We start from the raw sequence: 14,218 nt of genomic DNA on the forward strand, positions 1-14,218 counted from the left end.
AGCAAGGAGACCAAGCAGCGTTGCTCTCTTCCTTCACACATGAACAGGTGGAACCAGAGCTGTGCTTTTTCTGAATTACTGGTCGCATACAGGGGATACATAGAGGGGTACCACGACTTCTCTATGTGCACATGCTATTATTTGGTTCCCTGACAGCACAGGCATGTTTCCCTGCTGAAGTGTATGCAGCAGCTGTGTGCCTGTGTGTATGCATATCTGTGCGCCTGCTGGATGCTCCCTTCCAGCTATATAGTTTACATCTGGAACACTTATAGAAGCAGAACTCAAAAATACTCACAAATATCCCTGTTATGGCTTTATTGCAGTGATTAACATTTGCTTGTGCTTTTGTGATGAGCAGGAGGTGATTGATTCTGGGAGAACCCGGAATAGGTGATTTAGCATCTTTGTTGGAGGACTTGTGTAAGGAACCTGTGTGCTCCCCCACCATCTCCCTTCAGGCTTAAATCAAAAGTTAAACCTTCTGCCTGATTTCTCTTGGGAATGCGTATCTGGCACTGCTGAAGGCATTATGTGTATCTGGCACTGCTGAGGGCATTATGTGTATCTGGCACTGCTGGGGATATTATGTGTATCTGGCACTAATGGGATCATTATGTATATCTGGCACTGCTGGGGGCATTATGCGTAAGGAGCAGTACTGTAGGCATTATGTGTAGGTTGCCAATTGTGTGTGTAGAGGTGGTGGGGGAGATAATGAGAGAATACGATATATACTGTATATTTATAATTTTATAAATTTATATATAGTTGTGAAGCCACACCTACTTTCCCAGGAGCGGGGAGGGGGGGGGCGCTTCAAAAATTCTCGCTCAGGGTGCTAGTAGTCCTGAAGCCAGCCCTGACGCAGTGTGTACTCGCAACTGCATGCTCCTCCGGGTCGTTAACAATATCTTCTGGTTGGCTGTGATGCATGGTCAATCAGAAGATATTGTTAACAATGCCATGCTGCTCAGTGCAGCATGGAAGGCTACAGCGTCCCATTGCACCACTGCATTGTGCCGTGTGTATGCACAGCATGATATGTTGGCCAGCATATCGACTAGGAAGTTCGAACACATCATTCTGATGTGTACCTGGCTTTAGAATATATTTGTGTGTCTCACCTTCTACATGTTCCGGTACATTCCCATGTGCACACAATCATTATGGCTAAGTTCCATATTAATTGAGGGTATCCATTAACTCAAGAACTAGATGGAATTTGAAAAGAACTTTCGCTTTTGAATTCAGCAACCCCAAAATACCTTAAATTTATTCAAATATCTTTGGCAGTTAACAACACTTTTTTTTTCAGGTTGTGTAATTGACCATATCATATATGGGCAAAACCATTTCAAACCAACCTTATAATTGGGAGACGGGATGTACTACACATCTCATCTGCATTGTGTCAGGTCTCTGGTTTTGTCTGTCCCCGGCGGGGGCGCTAGTGGGTCAGTGTTGGTGCGATGTACAAAGCGGGGAGGCAATATAAAAGTCCTGCGCATGAGCGCTGATATTTATTAATGCAAAGCAGATGGTATATTACTGAATACAATGGAAACCGGTAATGTGGAAAACTATGACAGGTAACTAAATCCAAACAACTTAAAAGTCTCTTGCAGCAGAACGTAAAATAACTTGATAATGAATGCAGGTGAAATAACAGAACTCCAGTAGTATTTGAAAATACACAGTCTCTGAATAACACAGGGCAAACTGATAATGGTTAGGAAAGCAGAACTCCAGAATATATAAGTAACTCACAGTCTCTGTAAAGCACAAGTCCATATACTGTAGCCACACTTAGGCTAAAGCAGTAGACAGTCTCTAAGCCAGTAGATGTTATACTGCTGAGTTGCACAGATGGTATGCTGACAATTAGTGCACAGATAAGTAATGAGAAAGAACACCTGAGGAGAGTCTCTTACTGCTGATGGGTTTGAAGCTGAATGTAGCTGAAGTCCGGAGTAACAGGAGAGCTGTAGAAATGGAAACTGGAACAAGTGAGGTAACCACAGGGGAACGCTGGAAACAGGTACGCATGAACTGGGAGAACTAGACACAGGGTATGTGACTCGTTGTCCGAGGCGATGAGAGTGAGCCCCGGACAGGAACTTATACCCCTTGCTCTGCAGTGATTGGTTGCAGTGTTCTGGCTGGAAACACAGGGCTGGATTAGATGCCGGGATTAGCTGAGTGCAGGTGTCGCAGCAGCATCCATACAGACCAGATGCCGGCACACAGCGGAACACAAACGCAGGACCAGACTCAGGGGTACTCAGCGACACGGGAGATGACGTTCATGGTCAACGCATCCATGCAGCCGCGACTGGGGCCATGACCTCCGGAGGCCTGCACACCAGCGCGCTGGTAGGTGAGACGCAGCTGACCGCCGATTCCTGACAGTACCCCCTCCTTTATGGGTGGGCACCGAACACTCACGAGGCTTAGCAGGGAAGAGTCTGTGGAAGGCTTGTACCAACCGTGGAGCGTGCACATCCGTAGCGTTTACCCAACTCCTCTCTTCAGGACCATATCCAGACCAGTCAATTAGGTATTGCAAATGACCGTAGCGATGACGAGAGTCCTCCACCTCGTATTCCACGCCCTGATGAGTTTGTACCTTTGGGGCTACTGGAAGCGCTCTCTGGAAACGATTGAGAATTGGTGGTCTGAGGAGAGAAATATGGAATGAGTTGGGAACTTTCAAATAGGAAGGCAGTTTTAATTTATAAGCCACTGGATTAATAACACTTTCTACTGGAAATGGTCCAATAAACCGTGGAGCAAATTTCATCGAAGGAACTCTGAGACGGAGATTCCGAGTAGATAACCAGACTTTGTCGCCTGGCTTTAAACTAGGAACTGCTCGTCTCTTTCGATCAGCAAACATTTTATACCGTTGAGAAACCTTTTTAAGAGATAGATGAATCTTCTTCCAAATTTGAGAGAACCGCTGAAGAGCAGCAGCAGCTGCAGGCACGTCTATGACGGGTAAATCTTGGAAATCCGGTACTCTAGGATGTTGACCATAAACTGCGAAAAAAGGAGTTGTATCTGAAGAAGTATGATAACGGAAATTATGAGCAAACTCCGCCCAAGGCAATAAATCTACCCAGTCATCCTGTGAAGAGGAAATATACAGTCTTAGATAAGTCTCAAGCTCTTGATTTACCCTCTCCGTCTGCCCATTTGTTTGAGGGTGATAGGCCGTAGAGAACTTAAGTTTGACTTGTAGCGCAGAACATAGAGCCCTCCAAAACTTTGCCACAAACTGTACACCACGGTCAGATATTATTTCTGTTGGAAGTCCATGTAACCTAAAGATTTCACGAACAAATAACTGTGCCAGCTTTGGAGCAAAGGGTAACCCCATGAGTGGGATGAAGTGTGCCATTTTTGAAAACCTATCAACCACTACCCAAATGGTATCATATCCATTAGAGGGAGGAAGGTCTGAAATAAAGTCCATTGATAAATGAGACCAGGGGCGCTTGGGAATGGAATATGGTAGCAATTGGCCTGCAGGAGCCTGACAAGGAACTTTGTGCTGAGCACATTTGGGACATGAAGCTATGAATTCTTGAACATCTACTTTCATATGAGGCCACCAATAAGTTTGGGACAGAAACTTGAAAGTTTTTAACTCCAGAGTGACCAGTAAATTTAGACGTATGAGCCCAGGACAGGAGATTTGGACGAAGCTCAGGAGAGACAAACATCCTGCCTGGAGGTGGGACTTGGGATACCCTTGTAGCTGCGAACACCACAGGATTTAATACGGGTCGAGCAGCTTGTTCTGATGATTCCTCAGTTGAACTCATAGAGCGAGATAATGCATCTGCCTTAACATTTTGTGAGCCAGGTCTAAACATCAACTCAAAATCAAAACGAGAAAAGAATAGGGCCCACCTTGCTTGTTGGGGATTCAGACACTGCGCTGCCTTCAAGTAAAGAAGGTTCTTGTGATCCGTGTAGATGGTAATAGGGAATCTCGCACCCTCCAGCAGATATCTCCATTCTTCAAGGGACAATTTGATTGCCAACAGCTCCTGGTCACCGATGGTATAGTTAATTTCTGCGGGCAAGAATCTACGAGAGAAAAACCCGCAAGGGTGAGTCTTACCATCAACGCCCACCTGGGACAGGACTGCGCCCACGCCAACCGTTGAGGCGTCTACTTCCAAGATAAAGGCCTTATTGACATCTGGCTGTTGTAACACGGGAGCTGAAATAAAAGCCTGTTTTATTTTATGAAAAGCAGACAGCGCTTCATCAGACCATTGGGAAGGATTTCCCCCTTTTCGGGTTAGGCAGGTAATTGGGGCTATTAATGTGGAAAAGCCCTTAAAAAACTTCCTGTAGTAGTTAGCGAAGCCAATAAAAAGTTGAACTGACTTGAGTGTTGTTGGAAGAGACCAGTTCTCTATGGCTTCTAGTTTAGCTGGGTCCATTTGAAGGTCTGTTCCGGAAATGATGTATCCCAGGAAAGATATTGAAGAAGCTTCAAACGTGCATTTAGATAGTTTGCCATACAGATGATTCTGTCGAAGACGTCGAAGATCCTCTTTTACCTGTTGGCGATGAGAAACTAAATCACGGGAAAATATCAGGATGTCATCGAGGTAAACTACCACACACTTATACAGGAGATCTCTAAATACTTCGTTGACAAAGTTTTGAAACACAGCCGGGGCATTACTCAAACCGAAGGGCATCACTAGATATTCGTAGTGGCCATCACGAGTATTGAAGGCGGTTTTCCACTCATCACCACTTCGAATCCTGATAAGATTGTAAGCCCCGCGAAGATCCAGTTTCGTGAAGATGGAGGCACCTCTGACTCTGTCAAACAGCTCTGTGATGAGAGGTAACGGGTAGCTGTTTTTAATTGTGATGTCATTTAAACCCCGATAATCAATACAGGAGCGTAGTCCTCCATCCTTCTTCTTAACGAAGAAGAATCCCGCACCGGCCGGGGAAGAAGATGGACGGATAAACCCTTTCTGTAAATTCTCCTTTATATATTCGCTCATTGCTTGAGTCTCTGGAACTGAAAGAGGGTATGTATGCCCTCTAGGTGGCTTGCTCCCTGGAACCAAATCGATGGGACAGTCCCATTCTCAATGAGGCGGCAAGACATCAGCAGCTTTCTCACTGAATACGTCAGTGAATTCCTGATAGGCCTCTGGAAGGCCCGACTGAGGTTTTACACTTGTGGATTTTATTGGACATACTTGAGCTAAGCATGAATGGATACAGAAGGAACTCCACACCGTCAACTGTAAGGTAGACCAGTCAAATTGTGGATTGTGCAATTGAAGGCATACCCAGTACAATCTCATAGGTAGCTTTTGGTATGACCAGGAATTTGATGAGCTCAGAATGCAGGAAGCCCACTCCCAGAACTACTGACTTGGTCTGCTGAGTGATGGATCCTTCAGCAATATGGCTTCTGTCTACGGCAGTAAGATAAACCGGATGAGACAGCTTTGACACTGGGAGAGAAAGTCTATCCACTGCAGCTTGTGTGATTTAATTCCCAGCAGCACCACAATCCACTAAAGCGGACAAAGACTGGAGTCCATCTGGCATTTCCAAAGTGACAGGCAATATTAGGTCTTGAGATGAAGGAGCTTTATTTAAGGTCCCTAACTTGACTCCTCCTTTGCAAGTTAGGACCTGGCGTTTCCCGACCGAGCAGGGCAGGAACCAATCAGATGACCATCAGCAGCACAATAGAGACACAGTCTTTCCTTTAATCTTCTGGACCGCTCCTCAAGTGTTAAACGAAATTTGTTTACCTGCATAGGTTCGTCAGCAGTAATAGGTGGAGACTGTACAGAAGGCATAACTCGGTGCTTGCGAAGATCACCTCGAGAGCGTTCACATGCTCGCTCACGTAAACGTAGATCCAACTTGACACACAGAGAGATTAGGGCCTCCAGTTGCTCTGGTAGATCTCGGGTAGTCAATTCATCCTTTATGCGGTCAGACAGACCATGCCAGAAGGCGGCAACCAATGCCTGGTTGTTCCACTTCACCTCTGATGCCAATGTCTGGAACTGAATGACGTACTGACCCACAGTACGTGTTCCCTGGCGGATCTGAAGGAGGTCTGAGGAAGCAGAAGTCGTACGCCCAGGCTCGTCAAAGATGCGTCGGAATGCGGCAACAAACTCTGTATAATTATTCAGCAATGCATCTGCTCGCTCCCACAGCGGAGAGACCCAATTCAGAGCAGAACCAGCTAAAAGAGAGACAATATATGCAACCTTTGCTCTAGGTGTTGGAAAGTTCTGTGGTTGCAATTCAAAGTGGACTTCGTATTGATTCAAAAATCCACGACACATTTTAGGATTACCATCAAATTTACTTGGTGTAGGAAGATGGATGCGAGACATTGGAATAGAAGCAACTGGAGAGCTAGAAACTATGGAACTAGGAACAGGAGCAGAAACTGATGGGGACACTGGAGGAGCTGAAGTTGGAAATGACTGTTGCAGAGTATCTAAGCAAAAAGACATTTCCTGCAGGTATTGTATAATCTGCTGCTGCGCAGCCTCTTGACCATCTAGTCGTGACACTAAGCCTTGGAGTGTCCCTGACCCAACACTCTGACCACCGTCCGGGTCCGTCCAGGTCTCTGGTTTTGTCTGTCCCCGGCGGGGGCGCTAGTGAGTCAGTGTTGGTGCGATGTACAAAGCGGGGAGGCAATATAAAAGTCCTGCGCATGAGCGCTGATATTTATTAATGCAAAGCAGATGGTATATTACTGAATACAATGGAAACCGGTAATGTTGAAAACTATGACAGGTAACTAAATCCAAACAACTTAAAAGTCTCTTGCAGCAGAACGTAAAATAACTTGATAATGAATGCAGGTGAAATAACAGAACTCCAGTAGTATTTGGAAATACACAGTCTCTGAATAACACAGGGCAAACTGATAATGGTTAGGAAAGCAGAACTCCGGAATATATGAGTAACTCACAGTCTCTGTAAAGCACAAGTCCATATAGCCACACTTAGGCTAAAGCAGGAGACAGTCTCTAAGCAAGTAGATGTTATTACTGCTGAGTTGCACAGATGGTATGCTGACAATTAGTGCACAGATAAGTAATGAGAAAGAACACCTGAGGAGAGTCTCTTACTGCTGATGGGTTTGAAGCTGGATGTAGCTGAAGTCCGGAGTAACAGGAGAGCTGTAGAAATGGAAACTGGAACAAATGAGGTAACCACAGGGGAACGCTGGAAACAGGAACGCAGGAACTGGGAGAACTAGACACAGGGTATGTGACTCGTTGTCCGAGGTGATGAGAGTGAGCCCCGGACAGGAACTTATACCCCTTGCTCTGCAGTGATTGGTCGCAATGTTCTGGCTGGAAACACAGGGCTGGATTAGATGCCGGGATTAGCTGAGTGCAGGTGTCATAGCAGCATCCATACAGACCAGATGCCGGCACACAGCGGAACACAAACGCAGGACCAGACTCAGGTATACTCAGCGACACGGGAGATGACGCTCGCGGTCAGCGCATCCATACAGCCGCGACTGGGGCCATGACCTCCGGAGGCCTGCACACCAGCACGCTGGTAGGTGAGACACAGCTGACCGCCAATTCCTGACACATTGCGATACATCCTACATCGTTGTTTTTTTTTTTTTTTTATAGTTTGTTTAATATAGTATAAAAATAGGATTTTAATACCTACCGGTAAATCCTTTTCTCCTAGTCCGTAGAGGATGCTGGGGACTCCAAAAGGACCATGGGGTATAGACGGGATCCGCAGGAGACATGGGCACACTATAAGACTTTGAATGTGTGTGAACTGGCTCCTCCCTCTATGCCCCTCCTCCTGACCTCCGTTATAGGAACTGTGCCCAGGGAGACGGACATTTCGAGGAAAGGATTTTTGTTACGCTAAGGGTGAGATACATACCAGCTCACACCACAAACACACCGTACAACTGGATCAGCAGGAATACCAGATAACAATATGAACGAAAACAGCAACAAGCTGAACATAAGCGATACACAACCTTCGTGTAACCGAAAACAACAACTAACAATACAACTGCAAGTAGCAGTCTGCACTGGGATGGGCGCCAAGCATCCTCTACGGACTAGGAGAAAAGGACTTACCGGTAGGTATTAAAATCCTATTTTCTCTTACGTCCTAGAGGATGCTGGGGACTCCAAAAGGACCATGGGGTCTATACCAAAGCTCCAGAACGGGCGGGAGAGTGCGGACGACTCTGCAGCACCGATTGAGCAAACATGAGGTCCTCATCAGCCAGGGTATCAAACTTGTAGAACTTAGCAAAAGTGTTTGAACCCAACCACGTAGCTGCTCGGCAAAGTTGAAGTGGCGAGACCCCTCGGGCAGCCGCCCAAGATGAGCCCACCTTCCTGGTAGAATGGGCCTACACTGACTTCGGCAACGGCAATCCAGCCGTAGAATGAGCGTGCTGAATCGTATTACAAATCCAGCGTGCAATAGTCTGCTTGGAAGCAGGATTTCCAATCTTGTTGGAAGCGTACAGGACAAACAGAGCCTCCGTTTTCCTAACAAGAGCCATTCTGACGACATAAATTTTCAAAGCTCTGACGACATCGAGAGATTTTGGCACCGTCACGGCATCCGTAGCCACAGGCACCACAATAGGTTGATTTATGTGAAACGAAGACACCACCTTCGGCAGAAATTGTTGACGAGTCCTCAATTCCGCTCTATCCTCATGGAAAATCAAATATGGGCTCTTGTGAGACAAAGCCACCAATTCCGACACCCGTCTGGCGGACGCCAAGGCCAAAAGCATAACCACTTTCCAAGTGAGAAATTTCAACTCAACCTTTCGCAAAGGTTCAAACCAGTGAGATATAAGAAATTGTAACACCACGTCAAGATCCCACGGTGCCACGGGTGGCACAAACGGAGGATGGATATGCAGCACTCCCTTCACGAAAGTCTGAACTTCAGGAAGGACAGCCAATTCTTTTTGAAAGAAAATAGATAAAGCCGAAATCTGCACATTGATGGAACCCAATTTCAGGCCTGCATCCATGCCTGCCTGCAAAAAATGGAGGAAACGACCCAGCTGAAACTCCTCCATAGGAGCTTTCTTGGCTTCACACCACGACACATATTTTCTCCAAATACGGTGATAATGCTTCGCCGTGACCTCCTTTCTAGCCTTAAGGAGAGTGGGGATGACTTCCCCGGGAATACCCTTTCGAGCTAGGATTTGGCGTTCAACCTCCACGCCGTCAAACGCAGCCGCGGCAAGTCTTGAAATACGCACGGCCCCTGCAGTAACAGGTACTCTCTGAGAGGAAGCGGCCAAGGATCTTCTATGAGTAATTCCTGAAGATCCGGATACCAAGCCCTCCGCGGCCAATCTGGAACGACGAGTACTGCCGGAGCTCTTGTTCGTCTTATGATCCTCAACACTTTTGGAATGAGAGGAAGTGGAGGGAACACATATACCGACTGAAACACCCACAGAGTTACCAGGGCGTCCACTGCACTGGCTTGGGGGTCCCTTGACCTGATACAATACCTCGGAAGCTTCTTGTTGAGGCGAGACGCCATCATGTCTATTTGATGAATTCCCCAACGCCTTGTCACTTCTGCAAATACCTCTTCATGAAGAGCCCACTCTCCTGGATGGAGATCGTGTCTGCTGAGGAAGTCTGCTTCCCAGTTGTCCACGCCCGGAAGGAAGACTGCTGACAGAGCGCTCACGTGTTTTTCTGCCCAGCAGAGAACTCTTGTGGCCTTCCGCCATCACCGCTCTGCTCTTTGTTCCGCCTTGGCGGTTTACGTACGCCACCGCTGTTACGTTGTCCGACTGAATCAGGACAGGTAGACCTCGAAGAAGTTGTTCCGCTTGCAGAAGGCCGTTGTAAATGGCTCTTAACTCCAGAACGTTTATGTGGAGACAAGTTTCCTGGCTTGACCATTTTCCCTGGAAACTTCTTCCTTGTGTGACTGCCCCCCAGCCTCGGAGACTTGCATCCGTGGTCAGCAGGACCCAATCCTGGATCCCGAACCTGCGTCCCTCCAGTAGGTGAGAACTTTGCAGCCACCACAGGAGAGAAATTCTGGTCCTGGAAGATAGACTTATTTTCTGGTGCATGTGCAGGTGAGACCCGGACCATTTGTCCAGCAGGTCCCACTGAAACACCCGGGCATGAAACCTGCCAAACAGAATGGCTTCGTAAGCCGCAACCATCTTCCCTAGCACTCGAGTGCATTGATGAATCGACACTCTTGCCGGTTTCAGAATCTCCTTGACCATGCATTAGATTTCCAGAGCTTTTTCCGCCGGAAGAAACACTCTCTGCAGTTCCGTGTCCAGGATCATGCCCAAGAAGGGCAGCCGAGTTGTCGGAATCTATATAAGGTTGAATTTGGAACCGCACTAGTGTTAATAATCTAAGTAAGATATATGAATAGCATAAGAAAACCAATATAAATGCAGTTGAAAAAATGTGATTAGGAACTGCTACTGATTGGCGGTGCTCCCAGGAAAATTGTAGATTGGACTACAGTTGGGAAGGAGAGACAAGACAAAAAACCCTTGTTTGGGAGCACTCATTTGAATAAATTAAATTAGATTAGATGAGGTAAGTATGGAAAAAAATATAAATACGATAAAACTTAACCTTTAATTGTTTCTCAAATAAAAGGAAAAAAAGGGGAGGAGGAATAGTATGAAGAATATAGGACTCGTGTCTGGTAATTTAGCTAAAAAAACTTGTTTAACCCTTTTAGCAAATGAGGTACAAGTGGCTAGGAGAAGGTGAAAATATTGGAAGTGATAAATTGGAAGGATATAGGTATATTCAAGTGAAATGAGTATATCCAGGACCGTCACTATATATGCCTCAATACAAAGGTATCCAAATGGAGAGTGATATGGTAGCAAGTTTGAATGAGCAATGTTGAATGTTGTATTAGAGATAGAGGAAAAAGGGGGCCCACTGCACCTGGTATTCTCAGGGGGTTTCCCATCCTGATACTGACCAGGCCATACCTGCTTAGCTTCCGAGATCGGACAGGATCGGGCGCATTCAGGGTAGTATGGCCGTGGGCCTGGGGTGAGAAAGAAGTGAAAGAAAATAAGAGCAAGATTTCAATGTCCGTGCTGAATACAAATCCACCATGGGTGGTCCGGGAGTGTTTTTCCAGAAACAGACATAGGGGTATAGTCAGTTTTGGAGAATTAAAATGGGGCCCACTGCACCTGGTATTCTCAGGGGGTTTCCCTTCCTAATACTAGCCAGGCCACACCTGCTTAGCTTCCGAGATTGGACAGGATCGGGCGTATTCAGGGTAGTATGGCCGTGGGCCAGTGTGAGGAAAAAATTGAGTGGAAAGGGAGAATGCACTGTTTTAGTGTACTTCACACTCAACCACAACCACTGATGGTTTCGGGATAGTATTTCCAGACAATGTAAAAATAATTGGTGTCTGGGTTTAGGGAGGATGTGTATAGTTGGAGAAATTTAGGAAAGTGATATATGATGTGAGTGTGTGTGAATCATGTCACTAAATGAAAAAAATTTTTTGGGGGGATGTATGAAAAGGTAGAGTGAGGCTTGAAAAAAATTATATATACTCTAATTAACTGATGTAAAGGACAAAACACACAGAGTAGGTTAGTCCCTATGCGAAAGAAAATAAATGGTCATATATTATGACGGAGCTCAGGGCTGGCTCCTAAGTGACAATACTTACCTTTAATTCCTAAGTAGGAAGAAATGAATACCTCTATCTCATATCAAATATCAAATAGTCAGAGATGAAGTATGAAAAATGCTACCATAAAACATATGCATATTGAAAAAACAAATTGTATCTTTAGATCACATTTTGGTATCTGTATATAGTAATAGTAGAACCTTGGAGGCAAGGGCGGGTATGAGGACTAAGTGCCACAGATTATTACTGTAATTCAGCAAGCTGTTGTGAAACAGAAAATATAGTATTTAGATTGCTATTGCGATATCTGTGACAAGGGTAAATAAAGTGGTGTATAATGGTCTGATGACCGTTACCACTGTCATGGGGTAAATTGACACCTCTTTACAAATTGATGATAAGTATAGGCATAATTGATGACCCTAATGGTCTGATGAAATCACCCAGTATAGGTCGTTTGTAAGGAGGAAGCACACTATTGAGCGCAAGGAACAGTGCTAAGCACTGTATAATCAGTTTAGAGCAGGGAAAAAGTTTCCGTGCTGCACTGATTTGGAGTGATGCGGCATGTGCCCCCACATATGCGAACCTCTTTTTGGGCTGGTGGGAACGGGAAATGGTGTTCAGTGATGATCAAGAGAAATACACTAATCATATTCTGATCTGGATACGCTACATCGATGATATTTTTATGATCTGGGACGGTACCCAAGATGAACTGGACCAATACATTCTGTCTCTAAATACTAACCAGATCAACATGAAATTCACATACAACAGTAGTCAACTCTCTATTCCATTCCTTGGGACTAACCTACTCTGTGTGTTTTGTCCTTTACATCAGTTAATTAGAGTATATATAATTTTTTTCAAGCCTCACTCTACCTTTTCATACATCCCCCCAAAAAATTTTTTTCATTTAGTGACATGATTCACACACACTCACATCATATATCACTTTCCTAAATTTCTCCAACTATACACATCCTCCCTAAACCCAGACACCAATTATTTTTACATTGTCTGGAAATACTATCCCGAAACCATCAGTGGTTGTGGTTGAGTGTGAAGTACACTAAAACAGTGCATTCTCCCTTTCCACTCAATTTTTTCCTCACACTGGCCCACGGCCATACTACCCTGAATACGCCCGATCCTGTCCAATCTCGGAAGCTAAGCAGGTGTGGCCTGGCTAGTATTAGGAAGGGAAACCCCCTGAGAATACCAGGTGCAGTGGGCCCCATTTTAATTCTCCAAAACTGACTATACCCCTATGTCTGTTTCTGGAAAAACACTCCCGGACCACCCATGGTGGATTTGTATTCAGCACGGACATTGAAATCTTGCTCTTATTTTCTTTCACTTCTTTCTCACCCCAGGCCCACGGCCATACTACCCTGAATGCGCCCGATCCTGTCCGATCTCGGAAGCTAAGCAGGTATGGCCTGGTCAGTATCAGGATGGGAAACCCCCTGAGAATACCAGGTGCAGTGGGCCCCCTTTTTCCTCTATCTCTAATACAACATTCAACATTGCTCATTCAAACTTGCTACCATATCACTCTCCATTTGGATACCTTTGTATTGAGGCATATATAGTGACGGTCCTGGATATACTCATTTCACTTGAATATACCTATATCCTTCCAATTTATCACTTCCAATATTTTCACCTTCTCCTAGCCACTTGTACCTCATTTGCTAAAAGGGTTAAACAAGTTTTTTTAGCTAAATTACCAGACACGAGTCCTATATTCTTCATACTATTCCTCCTCCCCTTTTTTTCCTTTTATTTGAGAAACAATTAAAGGTTAAGTTTTATCGTATTTATATTTTTTTCCATACTTACCTCATCTAATCTAATTTAATTTATTCAAATGAGTGCTCCCAAACAAGGGTTTTTTGTCTTGTCTCTCCTTCCCAACTGGAGTTGTCGGAATCAACTGAGACTTTGGCAAATTTAGAATCCAACCATGATGTTGCAGAACAGTCAGGGAGAGTTCCACATTTCTTAGCAACTGCTCCTTCGATCTCGCCTTTATCAGGAGAACGTCCAAGTACGGGATAATTGTGACACCCTGCTTGCGTAGGAGTACCATAATTTCCGCCATCACTTTGGTGAAGACCCTCGGGGCCGTGGAAAACTCAAACGGCAACGTCTGAAATTGGTAATGATAATCCTGCACCGCAAATCTCAGGAAAGCCTGATGTGGAGGATATATCGGGACGTGTAAGTAGGCATCTTTTATGTCGACTGACGCCATAAAATCCCCCCCTTCTAGACTGGAGATCACTGCTCGAAGAGATTCCATATTGAACTTGAAAGTTTTTAAATACAGATTGAGGGATTTTAAGTTCAGGATCAGTTTGACCGAGCCGTCCGGCTTTGGCACGACAAAGAGGCTCGAATAAAACCCTTCTCCCCGTTGGGACGGGGGTACCGGGACAATGACACTCTGGAGACACAGCCTTTGTATCGCAGCACTCACTACTACCCTTTC

At 45.3% G+C, this 14,218-nt stretch overlaps 1 protein-coding gene and 4 pseudogenes across 2 annotated transcripts in view; 3 read left to right on the forward strand and 2 right to left on the reverse strand.

The window, feature by feature from the left end:
• The window catches only part of LOC134957786 (uncharacterized), a 947,589-nt gene that overhangs the window by 514,522 nt on the left and 418,849 nt on the right, over window positions 1–14,218 (forward strand). The window lies entirely within an intron of this gene.
• On the reverse strand, window positions 10,992–11,109 carry LOC134961745 (5S ribosomal RNA; annotated as a pseudogene).
• LOC134963596 (5S ribosomal RNA) lies at window positions 11,249–11,366 on the reverse strand (annotated as a pseudogene).
• LOC134963598 (5S ribosomal RNA) lies at window positions 12,841–12,958 on the forward strand (annotated as a pseudogene).
• LOC134961746 (5S ribosomal RNA) lies at window positions 13,098–13,215 on the forward strand (annotated as a pseudogene).

This window comes from Pseudophryne corroboree, chromosome 9 (assembly GCF_028390025.1).
Source record: "Pseudophryne corroboree isolate aPseCor3 chromosome 9, aPseCor3.hap2, whole genome shotgun sequence".
NCBI classification, from domain to species: Eukaryota; Metazoa; Chordata; class Amphibia; order Anura; family Myobatrachidae; genus Pseudophryne; species Pseudophryne corroboree.